The sequence below is a fragment of the Excalfactoria chinensis genome, chromosome 5, assembly GCF_039878825.1.
Source record: "Excalfactoria chinensis isolate bCotChi1 chromosome 5, bCotChi1.hap2, whole genome shotgun sequence".
In the NCBI taxonomy this organism is placed as follows: Eukaryota; Metazoa; Chordata; class Aves; order Galliformes; family Phasianidae; genus Excalfactoria; species Excalfactoria chinensis.
This window is the reverse complement of record NC_092829.1, coordinates 43017411-43033930: the sequence shown is the minus strand read 5'-3', so window position 1 is coordinate 43033930 and position 16520 is coordinate 43017411.

Sequence of the window (16520 nt, the reverse complement as noted above, 5' to 3'; positions counted from 1 at the left end):
ATTCTCTTCCTAGCTTCTAGTGTACAAATCTGGGATAAATCAGGAACTTTTTTTTTTTTTTTTTTTTTTTTTTTTTTTTTTTTTTAAATATTAACTATAGTTTTACAGGAATAAAAGTGAACTACATTTTTAGTTTTTCATTTCCCTCATAGGGTGGGCTATTTTAAACCAGCAAGATTCTCCTAACAAGACAATAAGTGAAAAAGCTTTCATTACCATCAGCAAAGATAAATATTTTGTACACAGAACAAGTAAAACACCACAGGCTCCAACTATGTGAACAAAATAGTCTGTCAATAATGCATGCAAAGGATTATTAGTAATTAAGAACCGTTTCTCCTTGTTCCCACAGTCAAAACAACAGAGTGAACATTGAAATATATAATCTTTGTTGTTAATGGATCCTAACTGGACTAGCAGGTCGTGCTTCAGCTGCACAGCCTGCCTTGAAGGAAATACAAATTAATTATGTGTTCAGTTCACATCATAGCTGGAGAGATGGGGTGGCTCAGGACAATCCTTAGAGTGAAATCAATGCTTGCACCAGCAGGATCACAGAGTGAGAAAAGCCTTTTCTCTCTCTGAGTCTGGTATTTGGTATGAGCTGACATGGAAAGCGGTGTGATGATGTGACAAACATGGTTTGACAGGATCCCCAGAGAACCTATTTGCTGAAGTGGAATGTTTTTAAAGCAAAAAGGGCTCTCCTGTGCAAAAAACAAGCAAAGAAACAAACAAAAAAAGCCAACAAAAAAACAGATGCGTCAAGTCCATGGAGTTGGAATTTAGTAAACTAAGTAATAATCTGCAACAGGATTGCTCTCAGAAGATGAAGCGCAGAGCCCTTGGGCCAAGCTGATTTTAAAAGGTTGGGTTCAATAGGTCCCCTTTCATCTGTGCTGAGGAAGAGCAGGTCCTTCCCTTGGCCCAGGTGTGGTGGCCAGCTCTCTGCAGGGTCCTGGGAAGCCCTCCTCACCCTCACATCTGAAATCAGCTTTGGGTCACCAAAAGGCCCCTGCACCTCCTCTCCCATCTGCACTCCCATTTCAAGCTCATCCCATGTCTCTCACACTCCTTTAGCTCCATTTGCCCTCTCGAACCTTCTCCCCACCAAGGCTGTACAGTTACTGTGAGGGAAAGAGCCATCTCCTTCTCCAGAGAGGGTTCCCTGCAGCCTTCAGCAAGTGCTTTTCCTCTCTATGGAAGCACAGTCCAACAAACAGCTGTTTGTTCAGCTGGTTTTACATACATCTTGCTTTTCTTTGAGAAAAGCTTTGCAATACCATCTCAGAAAATAACCTTCATCTGAACCATCTGCAGTATTTTTAAACGAGACAAACTGCCAAGGTGAAAAAAAATTCCAGAAGTGATTTTCTTTAAAACTGTTTGACTTAGATTAGATTATTATATTGCTATATTCATAGTATTATTTGTGCTTTGGCTTTGAAATTGTACCAGGGGTACTGTCAACATTCCATAAGTGAAACTTCATAAATCGCTGTTTCATTCATTCTGGCAGGCCTTGATCTTTCTTTTACAGCATCAAGAGAGAACAATTGTAACAACACAATCATCAGAACAAATTAAAAGCTAAAAATTCATATTACACTTCATAGTGCCAAGATCCATTCTTATGCTTTGATAGAGGCTAAGCCGCAACCACTGACATGAAACCTGAAGGAAAAAATCCATTGTTTGACCACAGAATCATTGAATCATTAAGGTTCAAAAAGACATCTAAGATCATCAAGTCCAATCATCCGCCACACTATGGCTCTCAAACACCTCCAGGGATGGTGACTCCACCACCACCCTGGGCAGTCTCTGCCAGTGCCTCACATACTTTCTGAGAAGCAATGTTTCCCGACAGCCAACTTGAACCTCCCCTGGCACAACCTGAGGCCATTCCCTCTTGTCCTATCACTGTTACCTGGGAGTAGAGGCCAAGCATATGTCAGTCCCAGATAAATGTGTTTGTCATTTACCGGAAATGAGTTTTCGATGTAAGGATAACATGGAGAAAAATGACTTTTAAATTAGTCCTGAAGATAAAATACTCAAAGGCCTTCCATTTCATTAATGGATGTTCAGGACTATAAGAATTTTATTGTAATTATTAAAGCTATACTAAATAACTCTTAAATACTTCTTCATTCTTTTAGACATAATTTCTGATTTCCTCATAGGTTGTGTATTTTTTTCTTCTGCTTGCAACAGAGTCTACCAACATCATCCTCCTAATGCATTTATGCAATTAGTAATGGAATGTCTTATTATCTTTTCATGGTGTTCTTTGCACCAGCTTTAGCATAGCATGTGCATGTGGAGAGAAAATATTAAGTATTACTCATTATTTTATCCTTAAAGTCCATTTGAAGCAATGTTATATTGCTATTGCAGATGTTACTGGGTGCTTTTCTGTTTTTTCTTAGGCTAACATAAACTAGGACAAAATTAGCTCAAGTCAGTGTGACTGTAATGAAGGAAAGAAATAAGAAAACAAAATCCACCTGTGTGAAGAGAGAATTAATCATTTGTTTACAATAAAGCATTACATTCATTAGTAATACATCCATGTGACTGCATACGAATCATGTTATTTCATGCACCCTTTTTCTAGCCCTCCTAATTCCTACATACAACCACAGTCTTCATGACTGTAAATAATAATGTTTGTTGAGAACCAAAAACATCTGGTGCTGAGAACTTTTTTTAGGTAAAGGATATAGAGCCAATTTGCATATTTTGGTGCACACATCATCTACACCCAGAAAGTCAACACAATGTGGGTGGAGTGATCAACAGCTTTTGCAAAGGAGTTTGCTTTTCTCTTTCCTTAATCTGGAAATCAGATATAGTTTGTAAGCCGTCAAACTGAAGGGCTATGAAACAATTTTTCTTACAGAATGGCAAAGGCAAAAAACCTATTGGGCTTAGGATGGAGATCAACAGGTTTTTGAGATATTATCAAGCATAACTGGATGCCAAAAGGGGATCTGGTAGCTTCAGAGTTTGCTTTGTTTGAGGTTCTTAACAAAATTCACTTGTAGACCAGAGACAAGAATTTTAGTGACACAGGCCAGGAGGACCATGTTGATGCTTATTAGGGCACACTCAAGTCCATCTTCCCTGTTTGAACAATATGTTCTTGACTGTTGACATATTTCTATACGATCAGCCAAGTTAAACTTCATCATCTTGCCTTCAATATATGATTTGACATATACCATGGCTGCAAAAGGCATGTCCAGGACCGTTGCCAAACTGGACATTTACACAGCTTACATCCCATGTTAGTGTTCCTTACCCAAGTAAGTACTAGCTTTATAATTTCTACTCTAATTGAAATAATGTCACTGAATGTCAGCTTATCTAATCCGTGACCTGTTTTTCATCACAACACTGCAGATCTCAAGGCCTGAAGTTAAATCAAGTCACTTGGCCTTCTTTGCTGGGCTTGACAAGGAGATGTGGAGGCTTGTAAGACCACCCCTATTTTGTGGTTCATCTGTTGTTTGAAATTCAGACACAAAAACAGAGGCTCCTTTTGTCTATTCATACTGTAAAGGAGATGACTGCATCTCCTTCATCCTAGATCGGCCATATGTTTTTTTCAGGAGAGCACAGCCTGAGTGACCAAGTGCTACTGCAGCAGTATTTTGACATGCTTCGGGAGGTGTCAGAGGAGAACATTAATGAAGCAAATTGCTATGTGCTGCTAATGGTGTTCTTGCAATAGACTATGTTTGCTTTTCAAAACCTGCATTCAATAGATCTAATAAATCATTAAATTGTTTTTCACAGGTCTGCTGCAGCATAGCTAACCTACCTCCTGCCTAACTGGTCAGGCAGACTTCAGCAAACACTGTACATAGGACAGCTGAAAAGAGGCTCAAACATAATGGCAGAGGTGAATTTGTTCCTCTGTTGACCAAAACATCTATTTCTCCTTAAATCAAATATACCAGCACAATGGAATCACCCCCAAAATACAGTATATTGTGTTGTTCTTAGGCTTTAACATGGGATTCTGTGCTCTCATTGTTCTTTCCACCATGCCAGTAAGCAGTAGTGTTTACTGTACAATTTCCATGGGCTCAGCTTCTGTGCTTGGTTAATTATAAAGAAGCAGCTACAATTTGAAGTCATTGCATTTCTGAATCCAAGGCAAAGTGCTACCAGACAAAACTTTGTTCTCAAACAGAACAAGTGCTTTTGAACAACTTTTACAGCAACAGAGTATACCTTCTTCCTGTCCCTGTCCAATCCCAAGTCTTTTTCATCATGTGTGAGTGAGCTTGATATAAAAGATGAATTAATTTAGTTTAGTACATGTGTGGTTTCAGTGTGACAGGATCTAACTGGGGAGCAGAAGATGATCTACATGAGGCTGAAGAAGTCCTGTTCCTCAAAACACATACAGTAAAAGACAAAAGTGATCCAAAAGAATTTTCCTGTGTTCACTTGGATTGCTAACAAAGCACAAATGAGACAAACCAGGTCTGATGAACATGGTAAGTCCTGTGAGAATGACCCAGACTTATGAAGCATCTTCACTGCAGGTAACAAGACTCATGACTTCCCTTTTGAACTGTGCCTCAGTTTCACAATCTGAAAAAGTTTCTGAACAACACTTCCTATGGGATGGGCTCCATCAGGCTGTCTCCACAGCTGGTCCTCCTGGAGACCTTACTAATGATTCCTTATAGCATTACTTTGGATGACTGACAATGTGTCATCATTGGGCTCTGCAGTGCCAAATGTTAGGATAGCTGCAGGACGGTTTACCTCTAAGCTTGTGAGATGTATTGCACATCAACCCATACTGATGTGTTCAGTGTTTTTGACACAGCTTTTGACTGTTTATCAACAAATGCTATCTCATTAAAAGAGAAATGTTTCTGATGGAAATTACTAAAGGAGAACTTCTCTTATTTTACCTTCGACTTAAACCAAATGTATATAATGGAAAATAAACTGAGCAGCAAAATTACACCTCCTGTTCTGCCTTCTCCACTAATACTGGTTGATTAGCAAACTTACTGAAAGCTTATCTCCTCACAGAAGTGAATTTGAATTAAGGGTGTGTGTACGAATTCAAACTGCTGCTTGTCACTGATTGGCTTCCTGGATGATTGCTCTTATCTGCAAATAGAGAGTGGTCTACAGACAAAGCTAACTCAGAAAAAGACACCCTTTCCAGCTTCAGAAAACATTTTTCTGATTTACTTTTATCTACAAGTGAATGCTTATTCTGTGGTAACAAAGTCACAGAGGGAGTAAGGGTGTCTTATCATGAGATGCTCATAAGAGGCAGGAAGGGAAGGAGGGCAAGGGCTGTGCTATTGGCCCTGTATAGCATCATAGAATCACAGAATCACCAAGGGTGGAAAAGACCCACAGGATCACCCAGACCAACCACCCCACCCATCACCAATAATTCTCACTAAACCACGTCCCTCAACACAACATCCAAACGTTCTTAGAATATCTCCCTGGGCAGCCTGACCACTCTTTCAGAAAAGACTGCAACTTGACTTCATTCTTTAGCACTGATTTAACATCAGTCTTTCACCTTTCCTTACTTTCTAATCTTTAGATTTGGTGAAGAAAATCAATAAATTTAATTTGCATTCTAACCTTATATAATTAATACATAAAAATGTACTTCAAAAAGTACAGAGATTGATTAAATTTTGACACAAGGCTAAAGAATAGTGCCAATATTCATTACTTCTACTGTCTATCTTGGCTAGTGATAATATAGTCACAGATCCTAAAAGGAAAAACACAAATTCTCAGCAGTCTCTGGCAGCAGCACAGATTCTGTACACTTATCCCTACCATTCTGAGATGTTTCGGCATGAAACCAGGTTGGATGGGGCCCTGGGTAGCCTGATCTAGTAGCTCACAACCCTTCTCATGGCAGGGGGGTTGGAACGAATTGATCTTTGAGATCCCTTCCAATCCAAGTCATTCTATGGTTGTATGATAAAGACAGTGATGGGGCACTCTCAATTCACCACTGCAAAGAAACATCATACCTAGTGGGAAGGATTTCACTGCCCTGTTTCTAACTCCTCCAAAGCATCCTTGTTTAAACCTTGAGCAGTAAGAGAAAGAGGAACCACTTCATTTAAGTTTGTTGCAGAAACTTTTTACTTTTGAATTTAAAGAACGACTGAGCTCCTTTAAACAGTTCTTACATCTTGGTTTCTGTCATTACTCTTGCAGTGGAACCAAACAAAACTGGAAGAGTTTTGCAAGTTTACTGCATGAAGAAGGCCAAAGGTTCTTTATCTAGAAATCAGTGAATATTTAGTTAGACCACAGTATTTTTGTCCTCCTGAGTTAGATTTAAGACAGCTTTTGTTCATCTACATAAAGAAATAAATGAATTATCCTTACATCTAATTGAGACACCTAGCCTAAGTGCCATTAGTTTCTTAGTGCCATTAGTTTCTTATTGCCATTAGTGCTATTTAGGGTCTTCTACCCAGAACTGACCTCGGACAGCTTTCTTGGGTAAAAAAAAAAAAAAAAAGCAGAGACCTTCCTGCTTCACTAAAGACTGAGCAATGAAGTGTTACCTCATATTTTCTGCACACCCAAAGAGTCAACAGTAATGGCGGAATGAAAGCACTGAAATTATAACGCTGTTCAATTAACAGTCTGTCTGTACCAACAAGTTTTCTCTTGATTTTATGAAAATCAAATTAAAATCAAACCTAAGAGGAATGGAGCACTGAAAAGAAATGAGGAGCTCTCTTAAGAAGACAGTTTAATACTGCAGATTTTTTGCAGATTTACTTTGGAGGAAAGTGTTTTATAAGTTCAGTATAGTGGAATGAGCAGAGGCATACTTTTACAATAGAAAGGGTATTAAAAGTGCAATACTTGGTAGGAAAGTTAATCTTCCTGTGTTTTATAGAATGATTTTCAGGAAGAGCTGTGATGTTGGATGTTTTCAGTTAAGATTGCACATGTACAGCACAGGCTTATTTCACATGTATGTAGGATTCTTGGTGAAGAAAGGCACTATTATTAATGCAGTACATGATTATCATTATTAATGCATTAACAACAGTAATTACTGCAAAGGAAGTGAGCTATTTGTTCAAACAGTATCGCTTTATCATCAATTCCTATCTATGTACAATTTAAATGGGATTAAATCCAGCCCACAATAATGTCAGAAGTCCAACTGAATTTCATTTACAGTGCATTAAGCAGGAAAAGAAGATAATTTGGGAAGTGTGGGTTGTTTAGATTTTGCTTACTTTGGCTAGACTCATTCCTGTATAATACATTCCTGGCTCTCCCATTTTTTGCAGTTAAGATTTTCTTCTCCAGCGCTACAAGATTTTTGTGCTTCTTATAAAACAAGGCTACATACTGCTCCTGGCATGCAAGCCAAGGGGAAAACCCTCTCTGTTCCATGTCCTATGGTTTTCAAAGGCGGTGATAACATTTTCACTCTGCTGCCATGTAGCTAGCAATTTCAACTTCCTGCAGGTGAAATAAAGAAAACAGACCGGCATCTTGGTTGTGCATTTCACAGAAGGAGCAGTTCCCAGCCCGATGCTTTTGGGCACTACATTGAACCCACTTGGCTTTAAGCTTCCCCAGGTACATAAGGATTTTACAGCTGGCTTTCCCCTGTATCCCACAGTTACATCTCCTTGGCACAGCTCCTCTCTCAGAAGCTCTGAAATAGTTCAAGTGCTGCTTTCTCATCACCACCCACAGAGGCACCATCTGCTCTGCAGGACCTCCAGCTCAGTGTGTGCTTGGGATTTACGGCAACCTGAGTTAGGTATCTATAAGACTTGTCAACACATTTCCTTTTTATACACAGCACAAAAAGCTATACATGGTGAGGGCAGGGAGGGAGCTTTGGCAGCAGTGTTTTACAGGTCTGCACACGCTGCCGTTTCTCCTTTTCTTCACCAGCTGGGAGCACTCTCTGAGAAAAATTCATGCATTCCAACTGCTTCATAGCCACGTGATAGGGTGTTTGGTGTGGAGTGGGGCTGAAGGAGCAGCCACACAGTGATCCACATTATCCAAGAACCTCATTCCAAACCATGGATTAGTTGCAGATAGCCCGAGGTGTAAATGAGAAAAGCCACTGCCTGGAGTCCTGACTTTCAGGACTTGCATGTCATCTCTATCCCTCACCAAATCACATTAGGGTATCACATTCACATCTGTGGGTCTTATGTAGCCCTGGACAAATCTGGCTAGTCCTACTGATGGGTCACTAAAGGTTGCACCTGTGCTGTAGCATGTACAGGATCTGTTACCTCTCAATCATGGACATTCACCCCTCAATATACACATATTATTTTATCTTATCTAACTTTGTAGCAAGAAACAAGATTCTGCATAGCCAAAATTTACTTCTGCTTCGCCTTCTCTATCTATTGGCTCTCAGTATTATCTAAGACCTCTTCTGCCCATCTCAAGATTTTAGTTCTGTTTTAGGAAAATTCTATTTCTCCAAACTCTAGCAACATTAAGAAAAGTGAAAACTGACTACCACTAAATTTTGGTCATTCCTCAGTCAGGCTTTGGACCAGTCACCAACTGATAGCTCTTGACACCTGACCTCTTTTAAATCCAGATTCGTATCTGCCACTCCTTTACTTCATAGTGCAAGAAGTAGGAGTCAGCAGGAGGCAGTAAAGGCAGTTCTAAGGCAAAAATAAAAGCAGCCCTGCTACATCTGCAGAGAAATTTCTCAGTTCTTTGGAGGGTCGTGATGCAGATGGAAACAGCTACACTATACACTTCACTCATAAGAGAGAAACAGGAATACATTCATTGATATAATGCAGTAACAGCATCAACTTAATGAGATTCAAGATGGCTGGATGGACTTGATTATTTGTTACAGAGAAAGTAGGGTTAATCACATACATATAGGAGATCCTCCTGTTGAGTCATAAGATTCAGAGTGCACCCCATTTGTTTCTAAACTCCTTGAACCATGGAACGAAGGAGCCCAGGTGTGGCTGGATCCACTTCTTGTCCGAGACTTAGACAATAGTTTATGTCTAAAGGATCAAACACACACAATCAATCTAAGATGTAATCTTAGCAAAGCTAACAAGCTTAAAACAAACTATGAGCCACTAACCAAGGATCTGCATTGACAAGGTGTCTTGAAAATGTATAAGGGATCTCTGCACAGGCATAGCATCATGAAGCATCCCTACTTGAAGGGTGATCATGTCATGCAGCCTGCTGCCAAGCAGGAGAGGTTGAGGAACTTTGGGCTACTCACTATTTTCATGGGTAAGATGGTATGTTCAAAGTCATACTGAGCTTTCAGGCACACGCTTTATTGGACCTCAACTATTGAACCAAGTATCTGTTATAATTTCTTTCAGCCCCCAGTTTGAGATAGATTTGTGGTCATTAATTTGTATTAAGTGAGAGTGGAGGAAGTTGGGGAAAGAAAGGAGAGAGCCAGGAGCACGCTTTCACAGGTCACAGCATGCGGTTTGATGACTTCAAAACACAGTACCAGGAAGCTGGTTTCTTTTTTTTTGTTGATTCCATATCACAAGTTTCAAGTGCTTGAAGGACAATATCTAACCTAATAACAATACTTAGTTTGTCAACCTATTGCCTACATAGATCGTAAACCTTTTTATATTTCAGGAAAAAAAAAAAAAAAAAAAAAAAAAAAGGAGGGAAGGCAACATTTCCTTTAAAAAGAAAAATTACCGTGCTCTCAACCCATCCCCTCTTGACTGAGTTATGTTCAAGAGCCATGGAGGGCTGGCCTTAAGCAAATATCCTAGCGGGCTTATTACGTCAAAGTCATGTTCTCTCCATTGTGTCTAATGCTAAAGGTATTGAGGAAATTCCACCAGTAAAATCATTTTCCAGCCTCTCTGCATTCATTGCCAAGATCACCATCAGAACAGCTCATAGCCAGAGTTGCTACTGGCCTGTAGCATTTCTTTAAAAGGAAAACAAGAGCAAAAAGAGCAATGTTGCTGAAATATAATATGAGAATAAAAAAGCTAAAAACATCACTTTCTGGTCATCAGTTGAACAAGACTTTCTGTGAAGCAAGCAGAGCACAGTATAACATGAAAAAAATACTAAAATATGCATCTTGAATAAAGATCCAGCTCTGACTGAGACCCATCCATCTTTGGTGTAAACTAACCAGTGTAAGGACATTCAAAAATAGTCTGAAGGCTAAAGGCCCCTCAGGGTTCAATGCCTGTCACAACTCATTTCATGCATGGTTTCCCTTACACCATATGAGATCTCCCTCTAATTATGGTTCTCCAGCATCTGTTCCTGCTGTTTGGGTCACTTCTATCTTTCAGAAGAATAAGGAGTCTGGAATGAGCTAGATAATTCTTCCTATCATCTGGGATTTCTCTCCAGGAAAATGAAGAAGAGTTGCAACTTATAAAGTTCTGAGCGAGCGTAATCAGAACTGCTTAAACTACACACCATCTTCAGTTACTAAACAGAGACCTTATGCATACACAGGCTGTTAATTATGTTTCAGGCCAGAACCCATTCTCTCTCTCAAACAAACCAGAAAGGTTTCAGATGTTTCTCAAACTAGATCCTCAAAGCAAAACCAACCAAGCTTAGAAGTTACTCAACTTCTGCACTCTGATTTTCCAGATGAGATCCTTTCCTATTCCACTGAAAAGCATAGAAGAATAAGGATCTCCTACACATTCCAGAGGTTAAGCTCCTTTTGAATTACCTCTCCCATCATTTATCTTCATTTCTTTACTCATTTTTTTCCCCACACCTTGTGCCTGTGATGCAAATTCAGCAATGGCATGTGGCCTGCCATCCCATGCTCACAGTAGTGGTACTGTAGCCCCAGGAGTACTGCATTTGTGGAGGTAGAGGAGTTAATGAAGAGAAAATGGCAATAAGCAACTTGAGAAGAGGGAGAGATGTTAAGAATTGAGGCATTGTTTTCTGGATTAATGGTTTGTACACAAAGAGGAAAGTAAAAACTTTTCCTGTTATAGGCAGTTGAGATTGGTACATAGTCTGCTCACACTTTAAAAAAAAACAAAACATTTTAGTAATTTTCTCCAAACAATTCCAAGTAAACTGAAACTTTTCAGTTTGTTTAGTCTTCCTCCTGATACACTATATGGTGACAGTTTAACTCTGGTAATCAGAGCTGTAATGTTTAATGTACATTATCAGATTTGTAGGGCTGTAAATGGAGAAGTGTGCTAGATGGATATATGTAAGTCATCTTGCTCTGCTAACAGTAGAAAAGGACAGAAGGAGATGAGAGGCCTAAGTGTTTAGAAAAGCAGAAATCAAATCTTCTTGGGTTATGCATAGAAAAATCAACCTTAGCAGTGAATCACTAAAAATGTCTATCCACTCTGTTAAATCCCTCTTCAAAAAAAAGTGTTTTCAGGTTTGTCAGTATAGCAGTAGCTATTACGCATAACTGTCTTCAAAACCAGATTTATCTCTAGAAAAGACAATGAGCATAGTTAAAAAAATACCTCCAGAAACAGTGATACAGACTCCCCAGTACCAAATATAACAGTCTGCTCACTGACATGCTGACTGGTAGATCACAGCCTCTTTTCTCTCCCACACAACACCTTGTCCTTCCCTAGATGATTGCTTCTTCCTAAAGTCACTAAGATGATTTCCAACTACTTACATTCTTCATGAAGGTAGTCAGCAGCTTGGTTGCATGGGAACACTGGTTTAAACTCATTTAATGAGAAAATACAAACTACTGTTTGACCTACCCTGCATAATTGAAGGCTGGCACATGACCAACACTGGACACAAATTTTGTGGAGTCTGAAGTACAATAACATATAGATTCTTGCTCCATCTGCTCTTCAGTTTATATGAGCCAAGAAGAGCTGAAGCACAAGGTTGCTTGACAGAGTTTAAGAAGGAACAGTCTAAAAAAATGCATGAAGCAGAAGACAACACATTTTAAGTCTATTAATAATGTTCAAGCATAAAAGAAACTCCTAGGTTTCAGGTCTTAGGTAGTAGTTTACAGCTGTAGACCTCAAGAAGGCTTCTCAAGTTCAATATGATTTTATATAAATACAGACTTTAAGACTTATCAAATTACATTTTGGTTCCTGTGATCCCCTTCCAGTTTTAATCTGCATAAGTGAGGTCAAAACTTGAATACTTTGAACATCACTCTGAGTTTATACTACCTAATTTCAGTCATTTAGCCATATTAGTCAATTATGACCCTTGATGGGGATCAAATCAACATACTATGAAAGCAGCTCAGCGCACTAGAGATGCAACTCTCCCTGTATTACTCCATTGGCACAAATCCTAATTTAAGTACTCTCATGTCAAGTGCCCACATCAGACAAAATATACAGCCCTCATATTTTATTGTTTTACAAGTTTTGGCATCTATTAAACTCAGTAATCATTTAAAGATACTTGGAAGGGCTCCAACCTGACTTGCATAGCACAAAGTATTTCTAAACCTTCAAACCAAATGACTGTGATCTGACATTGAGAGGGACTTCATCAGGAACAGACCCCAAACTTATCTTCCACTCTTACTCCTGCCTTTATTTTTCAGAAAATGTGCAAATTCCTTTGCATGTTCCCCAGAGAGAACACGTGCTTTATAACCCCTTTTATTCACATAGCTCATGGTCTAACCTGCAGCTACATTCAGTGATACTGCAATAAACACAACAAATCCTGAGATGGGTCTGTTTTGAGATTACAGACTTCGACTAAAGATTGGAAGGACATCATAAAAATACAAAAATCTTCATGATCATGGAAATTTCCCATAACTTTTGGGAACTAGAGCTCAGTTGTACTGTTAGCAAATATCAAGTTAAATATTAGTTTGATTTCTGGCAGCAGTCACTGATGTCATCTCTTAGTCCCACAGAGCTACCCAATCCCAACTTTCATAGCAAGCTTACACTTACTAGGATGTTTCGTCAACCTTGTCAGGACACTGAGGATCTTCCTACTGTGCTTCATATTACTTCTAAATTACATCTAAATCTCCCCTGTCTCAGTTTAAAACCATTCCCCCTTGTCCTGTCACACGTTGATAGTGATAGGACCCCGTCATCAGATGGACCTCCATTATGAGATGGACATGCAAGGCTTGGACTCTCTTTTGCAGCATGAGGTCAAGGCTAGAAACCCCACTGGCACAGAAGGGCTTAAAAGACTTGAAGAGCATCAGTTAAGATGAATATAGAGCTCACTGTGAGGGACTTCTGCCAAGGAAGAAATCCTTGGCTGCTCCTGCTGTAATCGTTTCAAAGCAGGAGAGCTGGAGATGAATAAAAGTATGGACAATGATCAGATGTTATTACAAAAATCCATCAAGCACGTGCCCTAGAAGTGATGGAACGTGATCAATTGTAGGTTAGTGAGGTTGCTGTTTCCCCCAGGGAAACCTGTCCTATTACCTCAGTTGTTAAGACAGACAGCATATTGTTTGCATTGTAATCGCTGCTTACGTGACAGCTCTCAGGGTCAAGGTACCATAAATCATGTCTTTTTTTTGGCCAGGATACTTAAAAGTCTGATATAAGGCTCCTGACAAAAATGTTACACCACTGGAATGGCCAGGAGTCCTTTATTTTATATGTATGCAGCTGTGCTTCCCTGTACTCAAAATAATTTGGTTTACAGCTACATGTGAGTTGTTATAGGAGCTATTTCAGACTTTGAAAGCCAGTTATATCAATGGCTTAATGGTGACAGATTAGCTAGCTATAGGGAACTGACATGATTATTTCCCACTAAACAATCAAACATTTCATTCAAAACTATTTTTCCAAATATCATACCATTAACCTAAATTGTCCCTTACTCTAAACTGATCTCAGTGTGTTTTTGAGCTGTCATAGTTCCAGTGCTAAAGGGAGCACTAAATTGGATATAATCTTAAGAAGTTATATTTCAGTATGATAAGAGGTAGTCTGCAGATTTCATTCACAAATAGGGAAGTGATGTTAATTTGCCTAAACTTTAGGTGGCTTAACTGAGTAGGGGGGAATCAGACAGACAAAAAACAAAGAGATGTTAAACAGCCAGCAACAAAATGACATTGACCTTAATTACGAAAGAAGAATACAATGCTTAGAATATTAAAGTCTCTGGGTATTCCCACTGGGACTCTTGAACATCTGACAACCATGCAAGAAGCTCTTACGTTTCCAACAGAAATTGGCAGATTGCACTCTTTGTCATACTGAGACATCACTGACCTTTATTCACAGCTTTTCTGTATAATAAGAGGCTGAGACAGTTAATACTGTGAAATCTTTGTTTATATGTAAAGAAAAACTAAACGATGCCCAAATACACAAATGCATTCACATGACACATAGATACATGAATTTAAGTATGGATGGTTTAATTTCTCTTCCCACTCTCATTTAAACCCTCACTCAGTTGATCTACTCAGTCTCTCCCTTTTTTCATAAAATACTTGCATTCTCTCTTGAGCCTCTGTTGCTCAGAAAAATTAAGGAATTTGAAGTAGTTTATTAAAAGTAAGTTAAAAGAGAGTAGCTTATTTAGCCAAAGATTCAAAAGGTTGTTATGATATTTTATTCTATATACATAAAAGGTGGGAATCAGAAGAGTGGAGAAGAACAAGGTAAAGAAGAATGATGCAAACTGGAACTGAAATAGGTGAAACATCAGACAATGGTACAATGGTCATGACCTTGAGATGACCAGATTTGTTACTAGTTTTATAAAGGGCTATTAGACTTGAAGATGGAGATCAATCCCTGCAGAAGAGACTATATAAACCTGAAGGAGAAATCCTGGAAATAGACTTAACAGTTCTGATACACTCTCTCATAGCTTCATAGACATGGATGCTGAAGTAGGAAGTGATTATTTACTCCATTTCCCTTTATAAATGTTTTGGCTTCAATGTGTGGCTTTTCAAACTCGGAAGTACTAACACTGAGCAGAGGTAAGGGTGCAGTAATTCCTCTGTGATTTGGCCAAACCAATTTACACACAGCAAAATTACATCCTTTTTTTTTTTTACATCCTTAATGCCACAGGCCCTGGGTAGGCTGTTTTGTTCATGCTTTCCTGATTCATGACTTCTAAATGAACTTTCTCTGGGAAAGCAATTTTTTGAAATGTTGGTTTTACATGTAACATCCATTCAAGAGGGACTGAAAATGTTTTCACAAAGTAAAATACAGCAGAGCACAGTGTCATATCAAATTTATCCAATTTCTACTATGCAGCAGTAGAGACAGACAAGACATCTACTTGAGCATTGTCATGAGGCCTTCTGCCTATATAGCACTGATGAGCTTGTTGACAGTTAATGGTCACTTTAGAGCTTTATCCTGCTATCTCAGCACTAAATGGAAAGTTGAGATTTTTCATACATTCTCTCAGCACTAGCTGTGCTTCCTTTATGACAGGCATCAGAAGACTTTAAGGCTTTTTATGAAGTGAGTGATGGCAAACCTGACTGAGTATACATTCTTCTTCACAGGAGGAAATTTTGTGCAAGTATAACCTCTTTTCTCTTTTCATGACAGATCTCTGATAGGTTTTCATTACTATTTCTCTTTTCTTGTGTATTGCAGCATTACCTGTATCAAACAGACTAGCCTCTACACATCACTTACTACATGTTCTTGGAAACATATCAAATCTAGAAAGAAGTTTAATTAACCTCTGTAGTCAATCTGATAAGGCACAAACATATTTACAGCAGAAACATTGGCTAAATACAGATGGCTAAGCTTGATGAGGACGTGAAACATTAATACATCCTTTAAGCTTTTATTTTCCCCTTCCTATCACTCTGGTATTTGCCTTTTATGACATATCCCCTGCTATGAACTTTCAGATAGATGCAAATTCCTGAGAAGTCTGTGGCATGCAGTTTAAATCTCTGTATATTTCACCCAAGGAATGAGAAATTATCTGATGCAGTTCTCTGGTTTCATTTGCTGTTTGCTTGTTGATACTTTCTTGCATAGCTTAATACTGGTGAGTTCTTTGGGGGATCCTTTCACTGAAAGAAATCCCAGAAGCTAGGCTGAATGACTGAAGCAAGGAATATACTTGCTAGAGAAACATACCAGGGAACACTTGACTAAACTTAGATGTTCACAAGTCCATAGACTACAATAGGATGAGCTCACAAGTGCTAAGAGAGCTGCAAAGATGATTGCAAGGCCATTCCATCATCTTTGCTTGCTTGTGGCAACTGGAAGAAGTGCATGAAGACTGGAGAAAAGTAAATTCCACTCATATTTTCAAAAAGGGGAAGGAGAGGATCCAGAAAATTACAGTGTGAGACCAGAACAAGAGGAATTCAGAGAGCACAGAAGTTAAAATAAATAAATAAATAAATTTAACAAATGCAGGAAAAATTGTCAAGATCTGTAAGAGCTTCCCACCTTTTATCTTCCCCTTTTTTAGGAAAAAAAAAAAAAAAAAAAGAGAGAGGGGCTGGGGGGACAGAAAAAAACACAACTGCT